Genomic DNA, 27,438 nt, shown 5'->3' with positions numbered 1-27,438 from the left:
TATTCTCCTCTATTCGGCACTGGTGAGGCTACATCTGGAGTATTGCATCCAGTTTTGACACCCCTACCCCACACACACTACAGAAAGGATGTGGACAAATTGGAGAGAGTACAGCGAAGAGCAATGAAAATGATTAGGGGGCTGGGGCACATGACTTATGAGGAGAGGCTGAGGGAACTGGGCTTATTTAGTCTTCAGAAGAGAAGAGTGAGGGGGGATTTGATAACAGCCTTCAACTGCCTGACTGGGGGTTCCAAAGAGGATGGAGCTCGGCTGTTCTCAATGATGGCAGATGACAGAACAAGGAGTAATGGTCTCAAGTTGCAGTGGGGGAGGTTTAGGTTGGATATTAGGAAACACTATTTCACTAAGAGGGTGGTGAAGCACTGGGATGGGTCACCAAGGGAGGTGGTGGAATCTCCATCCTTAGAGGTTTTTACAGTCAGGTTTGACAAATCCCTGGCTGGGATGATTTAGTTGGGTTTGATCCTGCTTTGAGCAGGGGGTTGGACTAGATGATCTCCTGAGGTCTCTTCCAATCCTAATCTTCTATGATTCTATGATTCCCCTGCAGCCACTCTAGCCTGCTTGGAGGACCTCTCCACTGCTCCTTACCTGATATGAGTGTGGCAGAAGCCTGAGGCCTCCAGCAAGGGGCCTCTGGGCCTAGTCCACCCCATCAGATTCATTTTTCAAGCATGATATTTCACAAGTGTTTCAGGGCAGCCTTCTAAGGAAATGTCCTGAATTTGACATAGTTTTAAAAGACGCGAAATTCCAGTTTAAGGCTAAAAAAAGCATGTCCTTCACTTTTATGAAAATTTAAATATAATGCTAACCTATTATTATTTGTATTACACTAATCTCTAGAAGCCCCGACAGATCAGGGCCACATTGTGCTAGCTGCTGTACAAATATATAGTGAAATGAGCAAGACAAGAAAAGAGTGGGAGAAAGAAGAGTTTGAACCTCATTGTGGAGGAACTGAGGCACAGAGATTAAGACACTTACCCAAGATAACACAGTAAGTCTATGTCAGAGCCAGGTATTTAGCCCAGGACTCTTGGGTCCCCAGTCCAGTGCTTCCCAATTTGAGTATTGTGTTTTGTTTTTGCTGATTTTTCTGGCATTTGGTAATTTTACAGATGAGTCTAATCTCATGGCCATACATAGGGATTAGATGTCTTACATTTTAAGTGGGGTTGTTGATTGATTGCAGTTAACTCACACGGTTAACTCAAAAAAATTAATCACGATTTAAAAATAATTGCGACTAATCACAGTTTTAATTGCACTGTGAAACAATAGAATACCAATTGAACTTTATTAAATATTTCTGGATGTTTTTTCTACATTTTCAAATATATTGATTTCAATTACAACACATAATACAAAGTATATACTGCTCACTTTATTGATTTCAAATTTTTGCACTGTAAAAATGATAAACAAAATAAATAGTATTTTTCATCAATTCACCTCATACGAGTACTATAGTGCAATTTCTTTATCATGAAAATGCAACTTACAAATGTAGATTTTTTTTGTTACATAACTGCACTCAAAAACAAAACAATGCAAAACTTTAGTACCTACAAGTCTGCTCAGTCCTACTTCTTGTTCAGCCAATTGCTAAGACAAACAAGTCCGTTTACATTTACAGGAGATAATACTGCCCACTTCTTATTTACAGTGTCACCAGAAAGTGAGAACAGGCATTCACATGTAGCCAGTGTTGCAAGATATTTACATGCCAGATATGCTAAACATTCGTATGCCCCTTCATGCTTCGGCCACCATTACAGAGGGTTTTCTTCCATGCTGATGACGCTCGTTAAAAAATTAATGTGTTAATTCAATTTGTGACTAAACTCCTTGTGGGAGAATTGTATATCTCCGACTCAGTTTTACCTGCATTTTGCCATATATTTCATGTTACAGCAGTCTTGGATGATTACTCAGCACATGTTCATTTTAAGAACACATTCATTGCAGATTTGACAAAATGCAAAGATGGTACCAATGTGAGATTTCTAAAGATAGCTATAGCACTTGATCCAAGGTTTAAGACTCTGAAGTGCCTTCCAAAATCTGAGAGAGCTGAGATGTGGAGCATGCTTTCAGAAAGAGAAACACTCCAATGCAGAAACTACAGAACCCAAACCACACAAAAAAGAAAATCAACCTTCTGCTGGTGGCATCTGACTCAGATTATGAAAATGAACATGCGTCGGTCCACATTGCTTTGGATTGTTATCAAGCAGAACAGGTCATCACCATGAATGCATGTCCTCTGGAATGGTGGATGAAGCATGAAGGGACACATGAATCTTTAGTGCATCTGGCATGTAAATACCTTGTGACGCCGGCTACAACAGTGCCATGTGAATGCCTGTTTGAACTTTCTGGTAACATTGTGAGCAAGAAGCAAGCAGCATTATCTCCTGAAAATGTTAACAGACGTGTTTGTCTGAGTGACTGGCTAAACAAGAAATAGGACTGAGTGGACTTGTAGGCTGTAAAGTTTTACATTGTTTTCTTTTGAATGCAGTAATTTTTTGTACATAATTCTACATTTGTAAGTTTAACTTTAATGATAAAGAAATTGCACTACAGTACTTGTATGAGGTAAATTGAAAAATACTATTTCTTTTGTTTTTATAGTGCAAATATTTGTAATAAAAAATAAATATAACGTGAGCACTGCACACTTTGTATCATGTGTTGTAATTGAAATCAACATATTTGAAAATGTAGAAAACATCCACAAATATTTAAATAAATGGTATTCTATTATTCTTTAACAGTGCAATTAATCGTTACTATTTTTTTTAATCGCTTGGCAGCCCTAATTTTAATTTACAGTGATATCTCCAAGTTCCTTAACATTGCCATGAGGTGAAATTTACTTACATTCTGTGTGTATTTTGGGGCAGATGCTCAATTGGTGTAATTAGTCACAATAAGGAGCTATGACAATTTGCACCAGATGAGGTTCTACCTCCTTATTTTAGCAACACATATTCCAAAGTAATCCTGCAGAAAACTCCTCCTTGATTCCATTAACAGCACTTCCTATATTCTTACCAACTACGGTAATAATCTGGAAAAAAGCTTTCGCAGCTGAAAATTCATGAGATGCATAGAAAGGCATAAATTAAGATTACTTGAACCAAACAAGAAATAATATGGAGTTGTTCCACACATCAAAAAAGAGTGTTTTTCTTTAATAGAATGAGTTAAAACCTTCAACAAGTGCAAAATAAAATGTTATAGTGATCAAGCCTTCAGGCCTATGGAAAAAAAAACCAAAAACACTTAGGACTAAAAATAGCTTCCTATGAGGTTTGTTATTAGTGTATTAACAGGTTTTCAAAAGCCTTACATAGGTTCATATTTAAATACATCAAACTGACTTAAGGAGTAAATGGCTGCCCCTGCAGGCATGCAAAGCCTACCGAGATTCAGCATAACAGGTATGGTTTCGCTGCATGGATGTCGCAGGATAGAGGATGCTAAGAACAGAGTTTGTTTAAAAGTATATAAAAAAAACAGGGACAGAGTATCCTAATCTGCACTCATCTGAATGTAAAGATAAAATTTTGAGCTCCACTTGGGTTGAAACTTGGGCCATTTCCTATTTTTTTCAGATCCAATTGGGTTAATTCTTGGGCTATTTTCTATTTTTTTCAGGAGTGATTCACCCATCCATTTTATATATTCAGGACTGAAGGGGAAATCTGAACTGTGTACAGTGGTCAATTTTGTAAAGGAGCTTCACTTTACTGTTTGCTATATATGATGAATAAGTCCTTTCATGCTTTAAAAATATGTGGCTGGAGGCCTCTGTTGCAAAGCTGGAGGGAAGCAGGAAGTTTGGAGAGGATAATGTTGCAGCAATCATTTCAGCTTCAGAAAGGCCTAGACAAAAAAACATATAACCTTTAGTAAAGCAATTTAAAAAAATTTAAAAAGGTGTGGAGGGATGATTCAAGTGTAGCCTGGCCCACTGGGAGGCAGAGAGAGATGGGGAGATGACATAGATCAGTGTCTGATAGACTTATGAAGACATCACAGCGAACAGAGAAAATTGGGATGAAGAATAAAGACTAGTAGAATTATTCCCATTTACATGCACACCTGCACTATTTTCTGAGATAAGGGCTTAACTGTAACTTGGCCAAGGCAATACTTCAGACAAAAAGGGTGTCAAGGCTGATACCCCACTCTGGCACTTCAAGTGGAGAAGGTGGGAGCCCGCAAGGATTCTAAAAATTAATACGGGCCACTCCAGGCTTGTATTAAACTCCCAAGAGTACAGTTTCTCTCTGACCTTGGAAGGGTAGATGCTGCCACCACCCAAATGCAAAAAAACCCTTTGAAACTAGAAAGGCACACTTGAGAATTCCTTCCTGTGGGGAACCCTCAAGCCCTTTCACCACCTCCGCCCCCTCCGGGGAAGAGTTGAGAAAGAAAAACAAAGGAAATCAGCTGTTGCTACCAGCTAATTTAATAACATGCACAAACCTCTTCCGACACCAAAACTCCAATCCTGTTCTTAAAAAGGTAAATTTTATTAAAAACAAAAAGAAAGAAAATACACCTGGAACTTAGGCTTTTGCTAGATTTAAAAAACCCACTTACAAAATTTAAATATCAAGAATAACCTTCTTGAGGTCCATCTTAAAGGTTACAAGCAAAACAAAAAGCATTTGGGGTTAACACAGAGGCATCCACAAGCCTTACAAAATAAAAGAAATAAACCTAATCACATCTTTCTAGGCATTTCTGATCTACTTGCATATCTGGGTTTCCAAATAAGCAATCTCTAGGTATGATCTGATGGTTTTTCATATCTGGCTTAAGCTTCTCACAGCATAACTGCTCCCGGTTCCCCTCTTTCCCAGAGAACCACAACACACAGACAAAGGGAAGTTTTTTCCCAATTTTAAAAAGTTCTAGCCTTCCCATTGGCTCTTTTGGTCAGGTGCCCACTCCCTTTCCTTTACCTGGAAACTTTTTTAACCCTTTACAGGTAAAGCAAGTAGAGAACAGCTACTAAGAGGAATTTTATAGCTAACTGGCTGTCTGGGTGCCCATAAAATGGAGCTACCACTTCATTTATCACAAAAATATTGTAAAATATACCTGGCTATTATATTAAAAGATATGTGGGGGTTTTGGTGGTGTGGGGGTTGGTGCTAAGAGAAAGATGCTGAGGGACAAAAGGAGATAGAGCGCTGGGTTTAAAGACTGTGGAAGAATAGGAAGTGTTATATGAGGATCTGGGGGGAAGAGCAGGGGATCCAGCCACATGAATTTCATTGTAAGATTGTGGCCTTCATGATAAATGAACTGGAAAGGGTGGACATTAGGTTTCGTTCAAATGCTAATTTTAAAAATAACCAGTTTATCTAATAAAAGCAGCAAAGAGTCTTGTGGCACCTTATAGACTAACAGACGTTTTGGAGCATGAGCTTTCGTGGGTGAATACCCACTTCGTCAGATGCACGAAGTGGGTATTCATCCACGAAAGCTCATGCTCCAAAACGTCTGTTAGTCTATAAGGTGCCACAAGACTCTTTGCTGCTTTTACAGATCCAGACTAACACGGCTACCCCTCTGATACAGTTTATCTAAATGTCATGAGTCTACTAAATTTAGTTGGAGACTGGTCTTGTTTAAATGTTCTGTACTTCCTGCTTCTAATGAGCCTGGAAATACGAGAAGGGCTGCCCTCATGGTATTTTGACACTTCCAGTCCTGATTTTAAAAAAAAAGAGTGCAAAAGGTAGCAGAAATTGAAACATAGTGGAGGGAGAGAACCTTCAAAGAAATTTAGTTTGGAATCCATCTGTTCTACAAATGGAAAAAGATTCTGAGTAGGATGGACATTTAATTTTTCTCAGTCACTTCACCTATCCCTGTACAACTACATACCCTCATGAATGTTAATTTTAGATACTCATATTTATATTTTTTCAATAAGAGAGCACTACTCACTGTAGTGTGAAGTTTGTCATTCTACTGATCTCAGTGTATTTTATATGATGTGAAGCCTGGTGATCCCTTCAGAAGGTTGCTCTGTTCTGTAGTAACATCATGGTCTTGTGTTTGTGTAAAAGTCTAGTGAAGTGTAAGACAATCTCTCTGATGATTTGCTATGAGCAGAAATTGTTTATCTTCAAGAACCAGTACATTGACTTGGTACTGTGCAATGTTTTTAAGTGTCAAAGTTTGGGCCATAGTTTATCAGAAGCCTTCCTGAAGAAAGAGAGACCTGCCATGCCTATGGGAAAGTTCATTTGTGTTCATTTCTTTGTCTGTCGCCAGCTCTGGAAAAGGTGGGCTCTCAGGGGTTCAGTCTCTTACCATGGGATTGGTGTGGCAGAACACCTGGAGGCACAAACTAACAGCTGGGTGAATGCAAAGGGCCTGTCCTGGCCCTTAGCTGGTGCCCTAGAGGAGAAAGCTGGTGACAGTATCTCTCAAATCTATTGTCTTTGCCATTTTAAATAATAAAAATCTTCTATTAACTCCAGCACGTCTAACAGTAATATAACTTCTGGTCCATATTCTACACCCTTATCTTACAATACTCCCCCTAGGTGAAATCCTGATGCCACTGAAGTCAAAGGGAGTATAGCCTTGGAGATGGAGTCCCACTGAAAACACTGAGACAAGTGTTTTCAGTATCAATTAGAGTATTGGCAACTGACCCTCCGACATTTCAGAATTCAAGTAAAATTGGATTTGTGCACAACCCTTATCACCCTCACCCTCTTGTAATTAGCTTAGTGCTGGAGCCTACAAACTTATGGAGTAAATAATACTAGACAGAAAAAATTAAAAATTAATAGGAAAATGTACATGGTTTTAATTTTATTTGCCATCTTGTATTTTTAGTCCCACACTTGATATTTGGAATCAGAGCACCACCTAGTGGCCACTAGTGGATTTGTTTGTAACGTGAATAACCTAGACAATTCTTCTTTTGGCTTTTTTAACCCCTTTTCTCCCTCCCTCCTCTATCTTTCTGCAGCCAACAGTTTTGATGTTTGTGTATTGGAATATTTATGAAATTTTACATATAAATATCTATGAAGGCCAAAGAGTTTCAAATTTCTACCCACATGGGATCAAATCTGAGTATACTTATTGAAGCAAATAGTCTTATTTAAAGGAATGGAAATACATTTGTGAATGATTGCTGGATTTGTCCTAAGGAACACATAGGAGCCATTCCTGCACAGATGGGCTGCGGAAACCCCACTAAGCCCTCTTGAAGTCAGTGGAGCTCTGCATAGGCCGAGCACTCTGCCCAAATGAGATGCAATGCATGATTCATAGAATCATAGACTTTAAGGTTAGAAGAGACCTTTATGATCATCTAGTCTGACCTCCTGCTGGAGGTATATGTGTTCATCTACACAGAGGGAAAGGGAAACAGGTATAGGGCCTGATCTAAAGCCTATTGAAATCAATAGAAAGCACAAGTGGGCTTTGGAATGGCTCTATATAACAAAAACTTTACACATATTGCATCTTTTTTTTTTAAATAAGGTATCAAATAATTGCAAACCAGATACAAACACTGATAATCACCCTTCTGCAGGGTAATGAATTATTATAAAGTTAACAATACAAGATGCAGTGTTACTGCATTTAAATATAGGATGGTGACTGAGATGAAGAGGGAGGAGGCAAAATATGCCCATAACACAAAAATATGTAGGTTATTCAAGACAAGAGAAGACGGGGGGAACTCCAGAAGGATCTAACAAAGCTAAATGAATAGGCAGCAGAATGATGACGGCTGAAATTCAGTATTGACAAGTGTAAGGTAATGCACATTGGAAAGAATACGCCCTGCTGTGTTCTAATGTAACTGGGAGATGACTTTACCTTTGTATCTGGCATGGTTGAGAATGAACTACTGCATCCATTTCTGGAGTCCAGCTTTTTAAAAAGTTGTTGAAAAATTGGAGATGGTGCAGAAAAGAGCCACAAAAATTACTTCAGAGCTGGAAAAATGCCTTACAGTGAGAGACTTCAGGAGCTCAATCTATTTAGCTTATCAAAAAAGACCCAGAGGCATCTTGATCATGGTTTAGAAGAACTTTCATGGGGAGAAAATACCTGGTACTAAAGGGTTCTTTAATCTAGAAGAGAAAGGCATAGCAAGAACCAGTCGCTGGAAGTTAAAGCCAGTCAAATTCAGTTTACAAGTAAAGCACATTATTTTTTTAACTGTGAGGCTGATTAACAAATGGAACAAAGTACCAAGGGAAGTGGTGGATTCTCCATCTCTTGAAGTCTTCAAATCAAGACTGGGTGCCTTTCATGGAGGTATGCTTTAGTCATGCTAAAATTATATGGACTGTGATATACAGGAAGTCAGAACAGATGAACTAAAGTCCTTCTGCCCTTAAAATCTCTGAATCTCTGAACAGTAACCACTAAATAAATCCATAGGACTCACTCATTTGAAATACTGTGGGCTGTTCTGGTCACCATATTCAGAGATAGACAATGAAAACAATATGAGGCTTGAAAAGATGTTTGTATAACCAGAGATTGAAGCAACTGGCTGTTTAGTTCAGAGAGGAAATGGATGTGGTGTCACAGTAACTACTGAAATCTGTGACATTTGGTAACTGTGACCCAAGTTATGTGAATGGGAGCAGAAAATAAAGAGCAGTCTCTTACTAGCCCTTCTGGTAAGATGGAGGATGGCAAGGTGTATCCCACTTTTATTACACAGTGCCAGAAGAAAACTGAATCTGTGGTAAAAACAGATGAAATAAAACCACCTTCTTCACAGTCTGCTTAACATTTTTCCAACCAAACAGCTTCATTAGAAACTGCTAGTTTGTCAAACCTGAAAGTTCTTGTGAAAGTGAGTTGTGTTCAGTGACCTTGCATTGAATCATAGGCAGGGTTCCATCAAAAAACAGTTCATCTGGCAGGTTGATGGGGAGCCCAGGCTTCTAGGGACCATGGCTCTGGGGCAGCCCTGTCAGGCTAGGCTTCTAAAGTTTCCAGGCTTCCTTCCATGGACCTGGGAGCTGGCAGTCCTGGAAGCCCTGCCTCTAGCTGGGACTCCAACCCTGGCTCCAACCCTGGCTCTATGGCAAAGACAGTAGATTTGAGAGATACTGTCACCAACTTTCTCCTCTAGGGCACCTGCTAAGGGCCAGGACAGGCCCTTTGCATTCACCCTGGAAGTGTTGAGAATCCCAGCTGCCGCCAGGGTAGGACAGGCTCCCAGGTCTGTGGCTGCAGGTCACACTCTCCATGTGGACTGCCTGTGCTGGGGACCCCAGAGCTTCCACACTTCTGGGCCAGCTGGATCCTCAGGGATGCCCATTCATTGGAATGAAACCAAAGTTCAAAATATCCCACTTTCTCACAAATCAGAAATTCCAAGTTTCACCAGCTGTAGGGAAATCTGACAGAGAACAGGAGCAATTGATTGCAGCACTTGCAAATTTTCCTTATAGTAATCTGTATTGCAATAGAATATGAGTGTGTAAAATTGTTGCCAGCGCTCTGTGTGGCCCAGATGCTTTGGAGTCTACAATATATTCTAGTGGCATCATGTAGGGGACGGACCAAGACCATTCAAAAGTTTTAAGAATACTGTGAATCATGGAAGAATGTCACTTTACAAGAAGCCAGCTGCCAGCTGGGGACAGTTGATCATTAGTTTACAGAGCTATGTAATATTGCGAAGTCATGTTAATTTGAAGTGTTAACAGAGGGACTAACTAGAGAACAAATTATTCGTGATATAACTGGTAAAAGTATAGCTATTTACCTCTTATAAGAGAAAAAAGGGGTGACCATGATACTGAAAAACAACATATTTCAAACTGAGAAAAATTAATATTTATTACATAGCACATAATTAACCTGTGGAACTCCTTGCCACATGATAGAACTGAGACAAAGAACTGTGCACAAAGCTAACACTGGGATTAAAAATAGTACTGAGCCATCCTGCATGTTTATCCTGACAGTTATAAATATGATAGTTAATGGCAAGAAATCCACCTATTAGTAGTCCATGTTTAAATAGTACAGTGTGCTTAGCAATTTCTGCTGAACTTTTCACATCATGTAGCCTTGTCCAACCCAGACAAAACAGAGCAGGTTAAGTGAGGGGTAAGCAGATAGGTTGCACCTGGGGATGAATCAGGGCTTGAAAGGTTGATTGAAGATAGAACCCAGCTGAGAAGAAATAGGCTGAGCTGGTATAAAGCCAGGAAATTAGCAACTGAAAGGTGCTACAAGGGAAGTAGTCTGAAATCACTCCCTGAGAGAATGGAGGTGGGTTTGGGGATACAGCATTAGTTAGTCTGCCATCATGCCTTTGGAGGAGGGAGTTTGAGCCGGTAAAGCCAGAGAGGGAGAAGGCAAAAGGATAAGAGCAGAGAAAGAGGCAGGAGCCCAGGGGAACAGCAACAGGGTCTGGCTGCAAACAGACTATAGTTGCTGCACACAGGGTCCCTGTAGTGGAACCTGGAACAGTGAGAGGGCCCTGGTTCCTTTATCAGCCACTGGGAAGTACCACAGACTGGGTAATAGAACAAAAGACTGCTTGAGACAGCTGATTCATTGGGACTGTGCTACACTGGAAGGGGAGGACCGTACAGTGAGGTGCCAGAGGGATGAGCCATGAAGAGGGAGGATCCTGAGTCCCAGAGAGAGATACAGGGGCCCCAGTGTGAGAAGGGGATATGAGACCTGAGTGGAGCTAACTGCAAGATCCAGCCACAAGGAGAAGCCCCAGCAGTGAGTGTACCCTGTGACATGGCCTCACAATTTCAATCCTACGTTCCTTGTGTGCATACAAATGAAAGTTTGGGTTAACAGAGCATGAAGGATTTGGACCGGTATGAGAGCATAGCCTGTTTTATTTATACACTTACAATATTCTAACTCTCTACAGTAAACATTAAATTTAAGTAACAAATGAAAAAATATTTCTTTGGGCTTTCCAGGTTTAGAGACTGAGAATCTAACACAGAGATGGCTCTGACTTAAAAAGCTAGCTTGGTACTGCTAAACTTTGGGAGCCTAGAAGGGGTAGTTCAGGATCTCAATCAGGATCCAGAACCAAATTTCCCAACTTTGTATTTCTATAATGAACAGAATCCAGATCCAAGCATCAGCGGCGGCTCCAGGAACCAGCGATACAAGCATGTGTCTGAGGCGGCAATCCGCGGGGAGGGGGAGGGCACCCTGCTGGTCCCTGCAAGGGCGGCAGTCAGGCAGCCTTTGGAGGCATGCCTGTGAGAGGTCTGCAATTCGGCGGTGGGTACACTGAAGCCGCGGGATCGGTGGACCTCCCACAGGCAAGCTGCCAAATCCACGGGACCAGGGACCTCCCACAGGCATGCCACCGAAGGCAGCCTGACTGCCATGCTTGGGGTGGCAAAAAAGCTAGAGCTGCCCCTGCCAAGCATGCATACATTCTGGGTTCAGGTCTGAATTTTATATCTTGAACACATTCCTAGTTAAAAACATGAGAAAAGAGTGTGTAACGAGTATTTACCCTGTATATGTGTGGGCAATTTCTCCTTGAATCCAAGCCTGGGCCATACGTCCCTGTTTCTGTATCAGGACAGCCTAGGGGATGCTCTAACTTGTTCAACTCTGGTAAGGTCCCTAAGGCAGCAACATAGCATAATGGAGCCCTGCCATGCTCTCACCATACTACTCCCACCACTACCAAGGCCCTTCTGTGATGCTAGCAGACTAGGTGCCAGCTGATGCCAAGGCCCCAGGGTTCACTAAATACTTACAAATGCATAACTGGAAACCAGTCTGGCTTGCCTGTATGTTAGCATTTTAGAGTTGTAAGAATGTGTTTGGTGTTTAGATCTTATGAATTGCCTGTAGGATGCTGCATGTAGTAGTCTGTCTTATCTGTACCCCATGTAAAGCAATAGAAAATGTTTGTGATGTAAACCTCTAACTGTGTAATTCATCAAACAGAAGATAAGTCTTCTCTAATGCAAATGATGGCTTCCTACAGATGATGATAGGTCCTGCCCAACCAGAAGGCCTTTGAAACCATATGAACCATTGTGAAACATCAAAAGAACAAAGACTTGGTTAATTATACGCTTCATCCCCTCCAGGAAGTGACAACCTGTGCATGAATTCATCCCATCAGCTTGGGCTCCGGGGAGAAAAGGATAAAAATCCTTGACAAGGAGATGCTAGGGTTCTTTTTTACTGCTTGGACTCTAAAGGGTAAGAATCACCAAGCATAAGCAAAAGACCCCCCTGGCTGTTTTGCCTGAATTAGCCCTAAAGGATATATGGAGTTTGCTTATGATAGAAGTTTCTATTATCTTTCGGAATCTAAAACTGTAACTCAATTGTGCATGTTGGTTTAGTTGCTTTAATCTTGTAAATAATTCTCATTTTCTTTTCCTAGTTAATAAATCTTTAGTTAGTTTATTACAGTGTTGGCTACAAGCATTGTGTTTGAGAGATCTAGGGAATAAGCAACCTGGGGTGGGGGGAGGGATAGCTCAGTGGTTTGAGCATTGGCCTACTAAACCCAGGGTTGAGAGTCCAATCCTTGAGGGGGCCACTTAGAGATCTGGGACAAAAATCTGTCTGGGGATTGGTCCTGCTTTGAGCAGGGGGTTGGACTAGATGACCTCCTGAGGTCCCTTCCAACCCTGATATTCTATGACTGTTCCTTTGGGACTGGGAGTAACCTGAATATTGTGGGTATAAGGGACTGTCTATCACAGAAGGAGGCTTGCCTGCATGCAGGATAGACCAGTGTTCCCAAGGGGACTGTCTGTGACTCCATGGGAAGGCTGTTATAGTGTTCGTGGCATTCATACTTGCTACTGGGTTGGTGAAATCTAATTATAGAACATACAAGCAATTTGGGATTTATGTCCTATTTCCTGACAGTCTGCCTTGAGGTTGGCACCCATATTCATAAGCCACTCCAGACAGCGTGACACCTTCTTCCCCTGGTATGCTATCTACACTGATGGGGAGGAGCAAGGTAGGGGAAGGGAGATCCTGACACAGAAATTTGATCTGCTGGATTTATGTCAGTGGGGAGTTTCCCTCTGTCAGAGAAATTCTCCAGGGACCAGCTAAAGCTAGAGCTATCCCTTTGTCAGCAGCACAAAAGGAACAGAGTATAATAGCGAATCTAATTCTCTGTTGAATTCTTATAATTATAGAACTGTATCACTCCATATTTATAATCAGAGCTGGTGAAATATTTTCCAACACAACCATTTTTTTGGTTCAATTGAATTGAAACATTCTACAGAAACAGGACCACCCCATTGTAACTTACAGCAGAAACTAGGCAGGCAGGCAGACGTGCTGCCTGGTGTCTCTGCAGCCCACCTGGTGGACTGTCTGGCTCCCCAGCAGCCCATCAGGACTGTTCCACAGCTCCCTGGTATCCCCAGGCAGCCCGCTCCCTGTTCTGTCAGGCTTCCTGTTAGTCATCTCCCTGTTGCCAAATTGGTGGGTTGGCCGTTAGGTGGCCTGTCTAGCCAGTGAGCCAAAGCCACCCCGGGAGCTGGGCAGCCAAGCTGCTGGGGATCCAGGGATGCTGGGGAGTATATTTTGTTTTGAAAAGAGAATGTTTTAGTGTTTCCAACATGAAACATTATGGAATTTCCATTCCATGAAAATTTTTGTTTGTAACTTTTTTCCCCAATTTCTGAGGAGGGAAAACTGTTTATGAAACCTCAGTTTTTTCATCCAATAGAAACTCTGTTTCTCAGTCAGCTCTACTTGAAGTATCTAGGACAAACATTTTTTACCAAAAGATAACACCATATAAACGGTATATATTTTCTTTCATGGATTAATCATGTATATCTGCATATTTGGTTACTATAAATGGGTACGATTTCAGTATGGTACCTATGTGGACTTGTCTCCTCAATCTCTTGGACAATTATGGCAGAGTTATATGTAATACTTTTTACTAGTTTACCATGATTATAGGACTATCAATCTGGTACTACAAAAACACAGATGCAGTCCTGCAGCCATGCCACAGTAGCACTATAGTATAGACACTACAGCAACATAAACTTTTTGTTATTGTTATATTACACGCACCCCCTTGAGAGGCAGAAGCTAGGTTGACATACAAATTCTTCCCTTGACCTTGCTGCATCTACAGTGGGGGTGAGGTCAACCTAACTAGGTCAGGGTGTGACATTTTTCACATCCCGGAGTGATGTAGCTAGGTCAATCTAAGTATTAGGTGTAGACCAGGTCTAATCCTTTGAGAGAGAATGCATGATTTGATTTCTATCACACACAAAAGACTAATATCATTTGTAGGGGTGTGGTTTGGTTTACAAGCAAAATCTTCAAAAACAACACACTCATCACCAAGTGACAAATTATCTAACAGCATCAGCACCAGTTATTCCTAGTGTCTAAGCTCCTACTTAACTTTAAACACCTCTTTAAGCCCCATTGAATTTGATTGCTTGAAGTGACTGGCTGAATAGCACTGGCATAAGTACATTGTTAAACTTACTGATGTGCTTAAGTGCTTTGCTGAAATGGGTCCTTAAAGCCTATACAACATGATCAATGCAAGTAGAGTTGTACCTTCTTACATTAGCAGTACATTTCTCTTGATTTTGAGAGGCAGCAAACTGTTTCCTTGGGGACTTCATTTGTTGTTTCCTTTATTTCCACAAGATGATGCTATAACTCAAAAAATTATACAGATGCAGACTGATTACAGTTTTACTGTGTCCCTGCAAGGGGAGATCTTTGAATATGGTGACTTCAGTTTTAAGTGTGATACAACTGTTAATTACAACGTACTGCATATAAGAAATATACACATCCTTTTGAACTTACACATAGAAACATTCCAAAATCATTAATGTATATTGACCACCGTTTTCAATCCTGGATGCCTAAAGTTAGGCACTTACGTCCATATTTAGGTACTGGGGCTTGATCTTGAAAGGTGCTGAGCACTCAGGCTTTGGTCCGGGAAAATGTTTAGTCATGTGCTTAACTTTGAAAAAATGCAGAGTGCAACTGACTTCAGTAGGACTACTTGTGCTGAAATGTAAGCATGTGCATAAATGCTTATGTGCTGCATTACACGGAGGCATAACCAAAATAACTAACCATTTTTTAACATGAGGCCAAGAGCCATTTGCAAGATGTGGATTTGAATCTGGATTCAGAATCTCAGGTGTGGGAGCGCTGGTCATCTCTGGAATTTTGATTCAGGCCCTTCTCGAGCTGCAAATAAAGGGTCCAGGCATGGGTTGAGGGAGTACAGAATGTGTGTCCATGCTGGTCTGATTGCATTCTTATTATCTGGCTGATACCTCGACCCAGACCGCATGAACCTCATCCTCTCCTTAGATATGTCATCTTGCAACAAGTACAGAGTCTGCCATGGTATGTGCAATCTAAATAAAACTAAGAAATAGAGAACAACACATCTGTTAGTAGATTTAGTCAGTAGCATAAAAGGCAAGGCTAGAAAGCCTGGAACTGTGTTCTATTAGTGATTTACAATACATTGTAGCAGAGCTGTTGTCATTATATCTATATGCTATGTGTCTCCCATTTTTGTTTGAGCACGAAAACTCAAGTCAAGTTCCTCCAGGTGAGTCTTTGGACCAACTCACTGGCATACACACACTTGTATCCTCTCCTGCCTTTCCTTCCAGACAGTAGTATGCTGCAGGCGTTTATGCTGCAAATGAGCACCTAACTGGAAAGACTGATGCTTCAAAGCAGCACGTGCCAGCTTTTCTCCTTCAGAATATATTAGTAAAACTTACATATGCTGCATTTGAATTTGTCCAAGCCACTTAGTATCTTTCTAGACATGAGCCTTCATTATTAAATTCACATCTGGCAGAAACACTAAACGCAAGAGAAAAAAATTATAAATGGTCAGATGCTGTGCAAAGATAATTTCCTGTAGTTGCCTCAAAGGCGTCATTCCTCTTATGACTGAGTATTTTCCTCTTCAGGTCAATAAAAAAAACAGGTGCTGCATAATTACTCTGGAAAAAATCCACATAGCTGAAATGAATCTAGCATAAATAATGGAATGTGTCCACATGAGATCACCTGCAAACTATCTAGTTCAGATTTGTGGGAATGTCATCTAGTGGTTAGAGCATGGGTCTAAATCAGGATTCCTAGTTTTTTCTTGAGGCTTGAGTCTGCCAAAACTGTATGTATAGGATGTTGGGCAACTTACTTAACTTCTCCATTGTCCAATAGGAAATCTAGATCTCTCTCCTGGAGGGTGTGAGGATTGATTAAATAATGCCAGTAAAACACTTTCAGGTTATTGGATGAAATAAGTGATGCAGTAATATATGGCCCTTATATTACAAATAAAAATGATGTTCTGCATAGGGCTGGTTTAATTGTTGTTTTGCAGAAAACGTGTTTCTGTAGAAAAATATTGTTAAGATGACGACACAATTTTGGGGGGTAATTCATTTTCATACTACTTTTTTTGTTGAATGAAATTTCAAAATTATGGGACCTCCTCCCCCTCCCCCCCCAATCCATTGGACAACACTTTGGGACAAGTTAAAGGGTGTAAGGTTATGCATGTGCATAAATCTTTGTAGGCTTGGGGACTGTATATTGAATTCTGAGGAGTATTCTGCATAGTTTTTAGTTTCACTATTCGAGTATACTTCCAATCTTTCCTCTTATTTTTTCAAGACAAAAGGTTTCAGTCCGACACATGTAAATACAAATGGCCTTAATCTCTCTGTGGCAATGCTATTTTCACAGAACACAGTTCCTTTAGCATAAGCACTGTATATAATCTTTTCTCCACTCCCTCCAAAATATGTTTTCCATAGTGCTTTATGTAAATAATCATCGCAGCTTTCTCTGGTTACAAGGTCACAACAGGCATATAGTGTCTGGGATTTAGGATTCTTTTCTTTTGAACTCAAATAACTTTGACTGCACCATTAATATTACTGCTGAGTTTACTCCATAAATCAGAACTTCCTTTTTGATTTTTCAGAAATGTTTTCTATGCCTCAGTAATTTTCCCAACCAGGTGTTAGGAAAGAATTCCCCCTGTAGCAACTAGGAAATGTCCTTTACAGGACCAGCCCTGGACATGTAAGAAAGGCAAATACAACTTTAAACTTCCTCCATTCTTTGGTAGTTTGGCTTCACAGAGCAGGTATTCCCTTCTGGTGCACTCTGCCAAGTTGCTGATTGCTAGCAATGCTGGCTCAATGAGCTTTTCTGTATGTGCCTCTGGTTAACCTGACTTTTTCACCAGCACTAGCTCAGTACAGAGATTCTCCTCTGTTCAGTGGGATGTAAAGACCTGTGATCTAGGGTGGGCCAGGTTTCCAGGGTACAGCAGAAGGGAGAAGAGGATGCATGGGAAACCCACGCTCATAGGCACTGGAATTAGGGGTGCTGCTCCACCCCCTGGATTGAAGTGGTTTCCATCATATACAGGGTTTACAGTTTGGTTCAATGGCTCTCAGCAACCCATTGAATGCTTCCAGGCCACTCTCAGAAGGTTGAGATTAGGGCCTGACTGGCTCACTTGCCCTTTCTATTGTGTGACTGGGGGCTGCTTCAGTTGGAGGCCTAGGATATGAACCCTGAGCAATGCTGGGGGAACATTCAGCATTATTGGTGGAGGTACAGGTGTCAGCCTGACATCTGTACCACCAGGAAGGCAGGAGGGACAGGTAAGAGCCTGGCATTTACTGTGCTGGGGTATGTATATGTAAGGGAGGGGGCAGATGACAGCTTGTCATCCTCACTGTCAGAGAGGCTTTCCATCCATTAGGCCAATAAACTCACTGTAAGGAAGATAGAAAGCTTGCTTTCTGCCAAATCTGAACCTGTTAGGGGGGGACACATACATTCAATATACAACACCATACTCTGCCTTCTGGTCCTTTATCAACTATTTGTAACCCAATCCATTAGCTTAATTATATCTTCCTCTCACTGTCTCCCACCCATATACCCCCTCACCCCATTGCTGCCCTCTGTCTTTCACTTCCAGCTCCCCATGCCATCCCTCCGTTGTTGCCTGTCCTCTCCTCCTCAACCTCTCTTTGCAATAGCTAGCTCTTCTCTTATGCCTACCACTCAGACTTCGCAGGCAGGACATGACTGCAAGGCTAAAATGAAAGCTGTCAAATACTTTGCTACCCAAGTGCTTTGAATTCAGTTCAGATCCATGTGTCAATGCATTTAAAAATTGAGCTCTCCTCCCCTGAATTTTGGAACATGACAATTAAGCCTGAGTACCATCCAAACCAGGTCATATTTGCAGCTAAGGTTCCATCAAGCCAAAATTACGTGAGGGCTAGACCTGTTTGGTCGCTTCTGCCAATACACCAGTGTTCAAAGGGCAGAGGCTCATCACTAGTGAATTGATCAGCATACTTTGATAGTAATCAGTCATAGGCACTGACATTTTTGCCAGTAAATTGAGATCTTCCTCTGAGATGATCTTGTGGTAGGATTACCATAGATGCAACAAAAACAACGAGAAGTCCAGTGGCACCTTAAAGACAAACACATTTATTTGGGCATAAGCTTTCGTGGGTAAAAACCCACTTCTTCAGATGCATGGATACATCTTCAGGTACATGCATCTGAAGAAGTGGGTTATCTGAAGATGTATCCATGCATCTGAAGAAGTGGGTTTTTACCCATGAAAGCTTATGACCAAAGAAATCTGTTCATCTTTAAGGTGCCACCAGACTCCTCATTGTTTTTTGTGGATACAGACTAACACGGCTACTCCTCTGATAATAGATACAACAGAGTATTTTACCTGTAGCATTTTTCTTTTTCTTTTTTTTTAATAGTAGCCAGAATAGCACAGCCTACTTGTATGCTTTTTTTTTCTATTTCCCAGAACCTTTTCCAGTGTGTTGCACAAAACTGTACTGCTTCATCAGGTTTTACTTCTGCACATTAGCAATTCCAGTGAGCAACCTGTAATGCTTTGTTCAAACAGAGTTCTCATCCACTGCAGCTGAAAACAGCTTTTCCTTGATAAAAGTTTAACTAAAATAGATGAATCAGAGCAGCTTTTTGTATCCAATAAGTGGCAGATGTATATCTACCAGAGAAGCACTGAACTGCTTAAGTGAACAGGAATCAGTTTTACAAGAACTGCACTGTGGATATTTTAATACTCAATATATATAAATAAAGCCCTTTCCTTCCAAAGTAAATGTCAGATCCCCCTCTTACATTAAGATATGTCTTTGTAAGTGGTGCATTATGTTTCTTTGCACACTATTGAAAGCTGCTAATAACAAGAGGCATGAGAAATGTTTGGGTTTTTTGCCTTTACCATCTTGAGTGCTCATAAGAAATCTTGTTTATAATTTACATCCATAGAGGTCACAAAAACAGGTGTTCTTTGACCTGTGAGGTTTTAAAGTAGCTTATACTTATGCTGAATTAGAATTTTCCAGAGATTCAAACCTTCTCCACAAAGAATTTTTAAAACAAAAGTATGGGCTTGGGAAGTAGAGCTGCATACAGCTTTTCATACACAGGCTAATACCAGCAACTCTGAGGCTATTTTAATTTGGGCATAAAAATTAATGGTGTTTCAATATACTTGTTCAGTTATTTTTTGTAATAATAATTAATAATAATATGATAATCAAGGGCAACACGGTGCAGCATGCCTGGGATGCTGAAATTATCCAGGCTTGTATTGTCATTGGCCTGTTTTTATGCCAGGCTAGAGGTACTTTTTTCCAACCAGCCAAAAATACAACCCATTCTGCTCCCTCAAAGAAAGTGTGCTCCTGCTGGGAGCAGAGAAGCAAGTTAGAGGCCTCTTAGCAGCAGGTGGTATCATTTCAGAAAAGTTTGGGCCAGGTGAGGGAGGACAAAATTGTCATCTTATAAAACATCTTACTGTGAGCACTGTTATATCCTGTAAAGTCTGGGGGAGGGCACAAAAAGTGGAAGACAAACTGGAACATATAGACTCAGGGAAAGTCTTCAAGGAGCAAATCAAAGTCTGGTATGCTGTGACAGGAATGGCAACTGCTCCCCTTGCCCATTAGCCAATGACACCCTTGCTAGGAGGAGACAGTATTGAATTAGCTGGGATTCAAACTAGGATTTTCTAGTAAGTGTACTGAGTTTTCCCAAGATGAAAATGTAATGTCATGAATGTATTCATTTTAGATGAAATTTACTCCAACGCAGAGAGCTAGTACAAGGTCAATGAACCATATGGGCCTAATTTTTATTATTTATTATATGTATTTTGGCAATGTCTACAGGCAAAGGCCTCATTGTGCTAGGTACTGTATGAGCTCATAATACGCTCTGAAGAGAGAAAAATGGAAGTGTATGTTTGCATTGCAATCATGGAGTGTGACTGTAACTTGTGTAGACATAAATGAGCCAGATAGCTAAATCCCTGTGACTGTACTATAGACTTTAAGGACAGAATGGACGGTCATGATCATATAGTCTGACCTCCTGCACATTGCAGGCCACAGAACTTCACCCACCCACTCCTGTAACAGACCCCTAACCTCTGACTGAGTTAATGAAGCCTTTAAATCATCATTTAAAGAGTTCAAGTTACAGAAAACCCACCATTTAAACTAGTTTAAACCTGCAAGTCTCCCCAGAGTCTCTGCCAATCTTTCCTTGGGGAAATTTGTTTCTTGACCCCCAAATATGGAGGTCACTTAAACCCTGAGCGTGTGGGTAAGACCCAACTGCCAGATACCTGGGAAAGAATTCTCTGTGGTAACTCAGATTCATCCCCATCTAGTGTCCCATCACTGGCCATTGGAGATATTTGCTACATGCCATTGTAGGCAGTCTCCTCTTACTATCCCCTGCATAAACTTATCAGGGTCAGTCTTGAAGCCAGTTAGGTTTTTTGCCCCCCTTGAAGGCTGTTCAAGAACGTCACTCCTCTGATGGTTAGAAACATTCATCTAATTTCAAGCCTAAACTTATTGATGACCACTTTATATCCATTTATTCTTGTGTCAATACTGGCATTTAGCGCTTATAACTCCTCCCTCCTGGTATTTATCCCTCTAATGTATTTATAAAGAGCAATCATATCTCACCTCAGCCTTCTTTTGCTTAGGCTAAACAAACTGAGCTCTTCGAATCTCCTCTGATAAGGTAGGTTTTCCATTCCTTGGACCATCCTAGTAGCCCTTCTCTGCACCTGTTCCAGTTTGACTTCATCTTTATTAAACACAGGAGACCAGAACTACACCTGGTATTCCAGATAAGGTGTCACCAGTGCCGTCTATAATGGTACTACCACTCCCCTGTCTCTACTCAAAATACCTTGCCTGATGCATCCTAGGACTGCATTAGCCTTTTTCACAGCCACATCACATTGGCCATTAATACTCATCTTGAGATCAACCAATACATCCAGGTTTTTCTCCTCCTCTGTCGCTTCCAACTAATAAGTCACCGGCTTCTAGCAAAAAAAATTTGTTCCTAAGTGCATGACTTTGCACTATTAAATTTCCTAACATTTCTATTACTCATTTTCAAGGTCATCCAGATCTTCTTGTATAATATTCCAGTCCTCTCCCATATTGGCAATACTTCCCAACTTTGTCATCCGCAAATTTTATTAGCACACTCCCATTTTTTGTACAAAAGTAATGAATGAAAAATGAGATTGCTCTCAAGACCGATTCCTGAGAAATTTCACTAGTAAACTCCCTTCATCCTGACAGTATGACATGTTAACTCTTTAACCAGTTCCTTAACCACCTTTCAATTCTCATATTAATCCCCACTTCAACTAATTTCCCAAGTGAAACTGTATCAAATGCCTTATCAAAATCCAGGTACAAAATCTACTGCACTTACTTTGTCCAAACAATCAGTTATCTTCTCAAAGAAAGAGAGATCGGGTTAGTCTGGCATGATCTACCTTTTATAAAACCATGTTGCAGTTTATCTCAATTACTGTTTACCTTTATGTCCTTAACTACTTTCTCTTTCAAAATTTGTTCAAAAACCTTCCATACAACTGAGGTCAAATTAATGGGCCTGGTTTCCTGGGTCATTTTTTTCTCATTTCTTAAAAAATAGGTACTCTATTAGGGTAGGTCCATACTTACCCACCGGGTCGACGCGGAGAGTTCGACTTTTCAGAGTTCGAACTATCGCGTCTAATCTAGACGCGATAGTTCGAACTCCGAACGCGCTCCCGTCGTCTCCGGAACTCCACCACCGCGAACGGCGGTGGCGGAGTCGACGGGGGAGCCACGGAGTTCGATCCCGCGGCGTCTGGACAGGTAGGAAATTTGAACTAAGGTAGTTCGACTTCAGCTACGCTACTCGCGTAGCTGAAGTCGCGTACCTTAGTTCGACACCCCCCCCCCCCCCCGTAGTGTAGACCAGGCCTTAGAAATTCTTCAGTTTCAGGGTACAACCCTTGAGTTTGTTTTGGTTTTGTTTATTTAAAGATATGGTCTTGTTAAAAAAAAATTGGGGGGAAGGTCTATGGTCAGACTAGGTCTATTCCTAACTAGGCCAGGAGGTCATACCAAATCATCCCAATGATCTCTTCTGGCCTTGGAGTCTATGAATTTTTGTATCTATTAAACCTTAATTTTGGTATTTCCTAACTTTTGAACTCTTGACTTTACAACCTTCATAATCTTATTTGCATATAATATACACAAAGAATAAAATATGAATTCTGTCATTGAACCTCTATGGCTATTAACAGTGCTGAACAAATTATGCTGAATTCACGTTCTGCCTATCACTGTGGTTTGTAGCCCAACAGTCTGTAACATAGGAAGAAGCAGATAATGCACACATTACAGCTTCCAGTAGGTGATAAGGTGAGAGAAAGACATACCTTATTATTTTTTAAAAATAAGTTATTTAAAAAGCTTTTGAAGCTGCTCTTAATCTCTCTTCAGAGATTTTTTTAAGGACAAAAGTGGTTTTTGATTCTTCTACTTTTAGATAAGGTACAAGGTTCTTATAATAAAGTGTAGGGTAATTTTTTTTTCTCTCTCTCATTCTCTTTTTTTGGTTTTGGTTTTGGTTTTTTGAGGGAAGAAAGATCAGCACCAATCTGTCAGTTTGCTTAATACTGGTCAGTGACAATTTAAATATGCTTGCTGTGTGAATCATAAAATGTAAAGTTTTGCAACCTGCCTGGCCATACACAAATCAATTATACAGATGATTCTACAGCTGTGGGTCTTTTCTTAGTGGTCTGCAGAATGCAATATTTTCAAAAGCAGAAGTTGTAAAATTGGGTGGCCAAGTGTGGGTGTGTGAAACTTTTTGCTGTTGTGGTCTACAGGGTGATAAAGATTAAGAACCGCTGAATTAAATAAATTAACAGATCACAGCAAAATAAATTCGTTTTATGAATTTGAGTAAGAACTGTGTAGGTTTTAAATGTTTTTAACAGTTACCAGGGCTATGATTAGTCGGAATGTCATGGTTATGGACAAGCTTTGTTTCAGACCTTTCTTTTGGTGGAACAGCCTGGTCCAACCACTTTTAGACAGGATATCTGGGCTACAGCCTCTCTGTTCTTACCAACCATGTTAACCCAACAGACCCAACTGTGTTCAGCATCTGCAAGCCCTTTTCCTCCAGGAGCTGTGAGACTCATAAACAGCTCCATCAACATTAAGCATTATTTATTAACTCCCCGAAAGGTACATAGCAATCAGAGACAAGGCTTAAAACAAAGGCCTATAGGGCCTCACTTAATCTTTTCTTGCAAGATTTCACTGACACTCTGTGAGCTGCTCCTCACAACCCGTTCATTGCCCTTCCTTTCTAGGCCCGGGTCCTTTAATGGTTTAGTATCCCCTTTGATCCTAGGCTCAGCCTGGGAAAAGTAAACCTGGTTGGAGCCAAGCAAGGGCATTTCCCAATTAAAAGCTTCTCCATTGTTCCCTTAAGGAGACTTATATCTGTCATTGTTTCATTTCCTGTTTGCTTCACCCGCTAACAGCTTCCTTTGATTTAATTCTATGTTGTCAGGCAGGATAATAAGAAACAGGTAAACTGAGGGCATGTGATATTTATAAAAATAATACACATAACTCCCTCATTCTCCACAGCTTTTAACTTTTGGGCAATTGTATTCCATCATTTTGAGGTATTTCCTGCAGTGATGAAAAATGGCAATTCACCAGGGAGTTGAATTTGGTGGAAAAACCTCTCCAAGATTGTTAGGTAAATGCTTTCTTGAATATTAAAGGCAGAATCCCCAGAAACCTGACATCAGTGACAATTTCTGTGACAAGGGAAGAGAAAATAATGGTGATTTATTCATCGTACTCTTCTGTATATCTTAGATTGCACACTTCCAAAAATAGTTGTTGGCTGCAGAATTCTGAAGAATTTGAATACATCTTCCCATTTGTGTGTGGTACACATGCATGTATTTAAACACTCCTCTACCATATATTATGTTCCTCTCTCCCCTTGTCTCTCTGAACAGAAAAGAAGGTATGTCCCGATGAGTTCTCTATGAAAAAAAGAACAAACCAGGATTGTCTTCAAAGGGTGGCACAACAGCAGCAATATATTGGTTATCACACAAGTGTGTTGTCACTGTGACATATAGGATATACATGTAACTACCATATTTCAGAATGTTTCTTTTAAGTGTTTGATTTTTAAAAAGAATAACATACAGGTGAGAGGCATAGAAACACAAAGTGATATCCACCAAAGTTCCTCCACCCCATAGGCAAACTATTCAAATAAATTAGATTTATCCAGAAAGCCTTCTTTTAACTACTTTCATCAAAAGTCCGTTATCAAAATACCTATGATATTTCATGAACCTGTGTCATGCTGCCAAAAACTTCATCTTTCATCGTCCTTATTCTTGCTGTACCATTAATTACCCAGTGGCAAGTCAGCCTCTTGCTGCATTACCATGTGCTAACCCGCAATATAAAAATATTTCTTTTGTACATAATTAAAAATAATAGCTATTTTGTGTCAATGATGGGAAAATTGCTAATTTCACCATGGTTTGCATATAGCACTTTTCATATATAGAGGCCAGGAGATTTGGGAGGCCCTGGAGTATAACTTGTGAAAAATAGCAAATATTCTGTTTAACTGAATTCTTTACCAAAAGGATCTGAGAATCATAGACATCTGCCCAAAGGGCCATCACAAAAGTTTGAGTATAGATGTATATAATGACTAAAAGATCCCCTGATAAACCTAAAAATATTCAAAAAATGTTTCTTTTTGAAAGAGACAAGGTGGGTGAGGTGGTCTTTTAGAGGTCCAACTTCTGTTGGTGAAACATACACTTTGAAGCTCCATGGAGCTGTTCTTCAGGACCTGATAAAGAAAAACTCAGTGGATCTTGGAAGCATGTCTCTTTCACTGACATAAATTGGTTCACTTAAAAATATTACCTCACCCACCTTGTCTTTCTCCTCTCCACCATGGCTACAACATCATTGCAAACAATCTTGTATTTTGACATTTTGAAATGAAACATTTTGATTTTTCACTTCAAAATTGCTTTTGTTTTGAAAATTCCTTTAATTTTATTTTTAAAACTTTTAAAAAGCTAAATAGTGCTCAAAATCATAATGAGCGTACAACCTGAAACAAATTTTAAAACAAAACAAAAAATGTTTTGAGTGGCAAAACAATGTAAAGAATTCAGCTCAACCTGAAACTGTTTTTTGTTGTTGTTCTTGTTGGTTTTTTTGTTTGTTTTTTAACTTTTGGAATAACCATCAAACTGAAATATGTGTTATTCATATGGCTCTAAACTACAGTGACAGATAGCCAAATCTCTCAATAATTGCTTTATTAAACGCAAATAGCTCATCACCAAAAAAACATTTCTAAAGGGCCAAGTGAACAGTCTGAACTAATGGCCTTCAAAATAATACGTAAGAGTTAAGCCTATTTTATGAGTATGAAAGAGAAAAAACAAGTCTGAATTAACAAAACTTTAAAATGCCTTGATTATTTTTACAACTTACAAATATCTCAGTTAATTTTAATCATGTTGACTGAAAATATGTTGTTGGTTTTACAAACCAATTTTCTTTGCAGACTGAATTTTCATAATGAAATTCTGAACTCTAGAAAGATTGGCTTATAATATCAATTGAACTTTCGTATGGGTGAATAACATGACTGTAATATAGTTCCTGAATTTAGTTTCCTTTCCATTCATGTTTGGCATTTAGTTTTAAAGTGCCAACCACATTTGCCTCTATGTCTTTACTGAGAGCAAGAAAATAAATCTAATTTTCCAAAATTATGGATATTGTTTCTATAGCTAAGGCAGGATTTTCCACACTCTGTCCTCCAAATCCCTGCCAGATCTGTAAGAACTGTTATGTTTTCTTCTCTTTTATTGAAGCTATGTGAGGGAAATGACTGTCTTGGTCTCAGATGTTTTTTTTTCTTTCCCTTATTCTCTAGTGATTAAGAGAGCAGAATTCTCCAGTCATGAACTTTCAAGAGAATCTATTCTGCTTCGTTATTTCAGGTTAACAGGGAAACCATTTGGAATTACTAATATATATATTTTAGATCTACAGAACTTGCACATTTGGATGAGAGGGTGTTCCCTCCCACCTATTGCCACACCTTAATAAAAAAGAGGATCCTGACTCTCCTTTCATATACACTCCCAAACTTACAATAATATGTACAAAAATGTTTTAAATGATATGGATTTTGTCCCAAGTACTTATCAGCATGGGCCTGAAAAAACAGATACTAAAACTGTTTCAAATTCTATATGGATGTTCTGTAGTTTATTATTATTTCACAAAGAGGCTGGCTTCTTAAGGGGATATGGGCTCAATCTCACTGGTCATAGGATCAGCTCAACTCCCCAGATAGGAAAACCATTGGGTCATTTGACTAACTCAGGCCAAGCCTTGAGAAATAAGGAAGAGGCCCGGGAATGAAAGGAAAGGAAGCTGTGCCAGAGGCTGCAGTGAGCAGGAGACCATTAACCAGGGGGAAAGTTTGTGCATGGAGGGCCACTTGGACACTGAGCCTGTGGAAGACTCCAGGCAAGAAGTCCGAGGTGTCACTGCTGGGAGAGCAGGTGGACAGACCAGCATGGGAGTGGTGCAGAAAAGTGCATGAATTGTGTGTGACAACCTGTACTCCATGTTCACCCTTTTATAAGGTTGTGATATATTTTGTACAAAATATTCCTTGTGAGGAATCATTTGAAAAGTCATAATCTACTGAACATTATTGTCCTGGTAAAATGTGTGGCAACATTTTATTTATAGTAGCAAGACTCTACTGTATGACTTTGGTATAACATGCTCTAAGGTTAAGAAAAGCAGCCCAAACCAGTTTTTCAGAGGCAAAGACACACTGGCACTCCAGCCAGGTGCTAAA

General features: G+C 40.1%; 1 long non-coding RNA gene across 1 annotated transcript; it reads left to right on the top strand.

Annotated features, from left to right (window-relative positions):
- The first annotated feature begins 733 nt into the window (after positions 1–733).
- On the top strand, positions 734–26,782 carry LOC123361969. The gene is made up of 3 exons (XR_006576303.1): positions 734–1,024; positions 12,150–12,264; positions 26,497–26,782. It is a non-coding gene; the product is annotated as an uncharacterized LOC123361969 (long non-coding RNA).
- Positions 26,783–27,438: the final 656 nt, after the last annotated feature.

Source organism: Mauremys mutica, chromosome 1 (assembly GCF_020497125.1).
Source record: "Mauremys mutica isolate MM-2020 ecotype Southern chromosome 1, ASM2049712v1, whole genome shotgun sequence".
NCBI lineage: Eukaryota > Metazoa > Chordata > Testudines > Geoemydidae > Mauremys > Mauremys mutica.
This window is presented reverse-complemented; position numbering and strand designations above follow the sequence as displayed.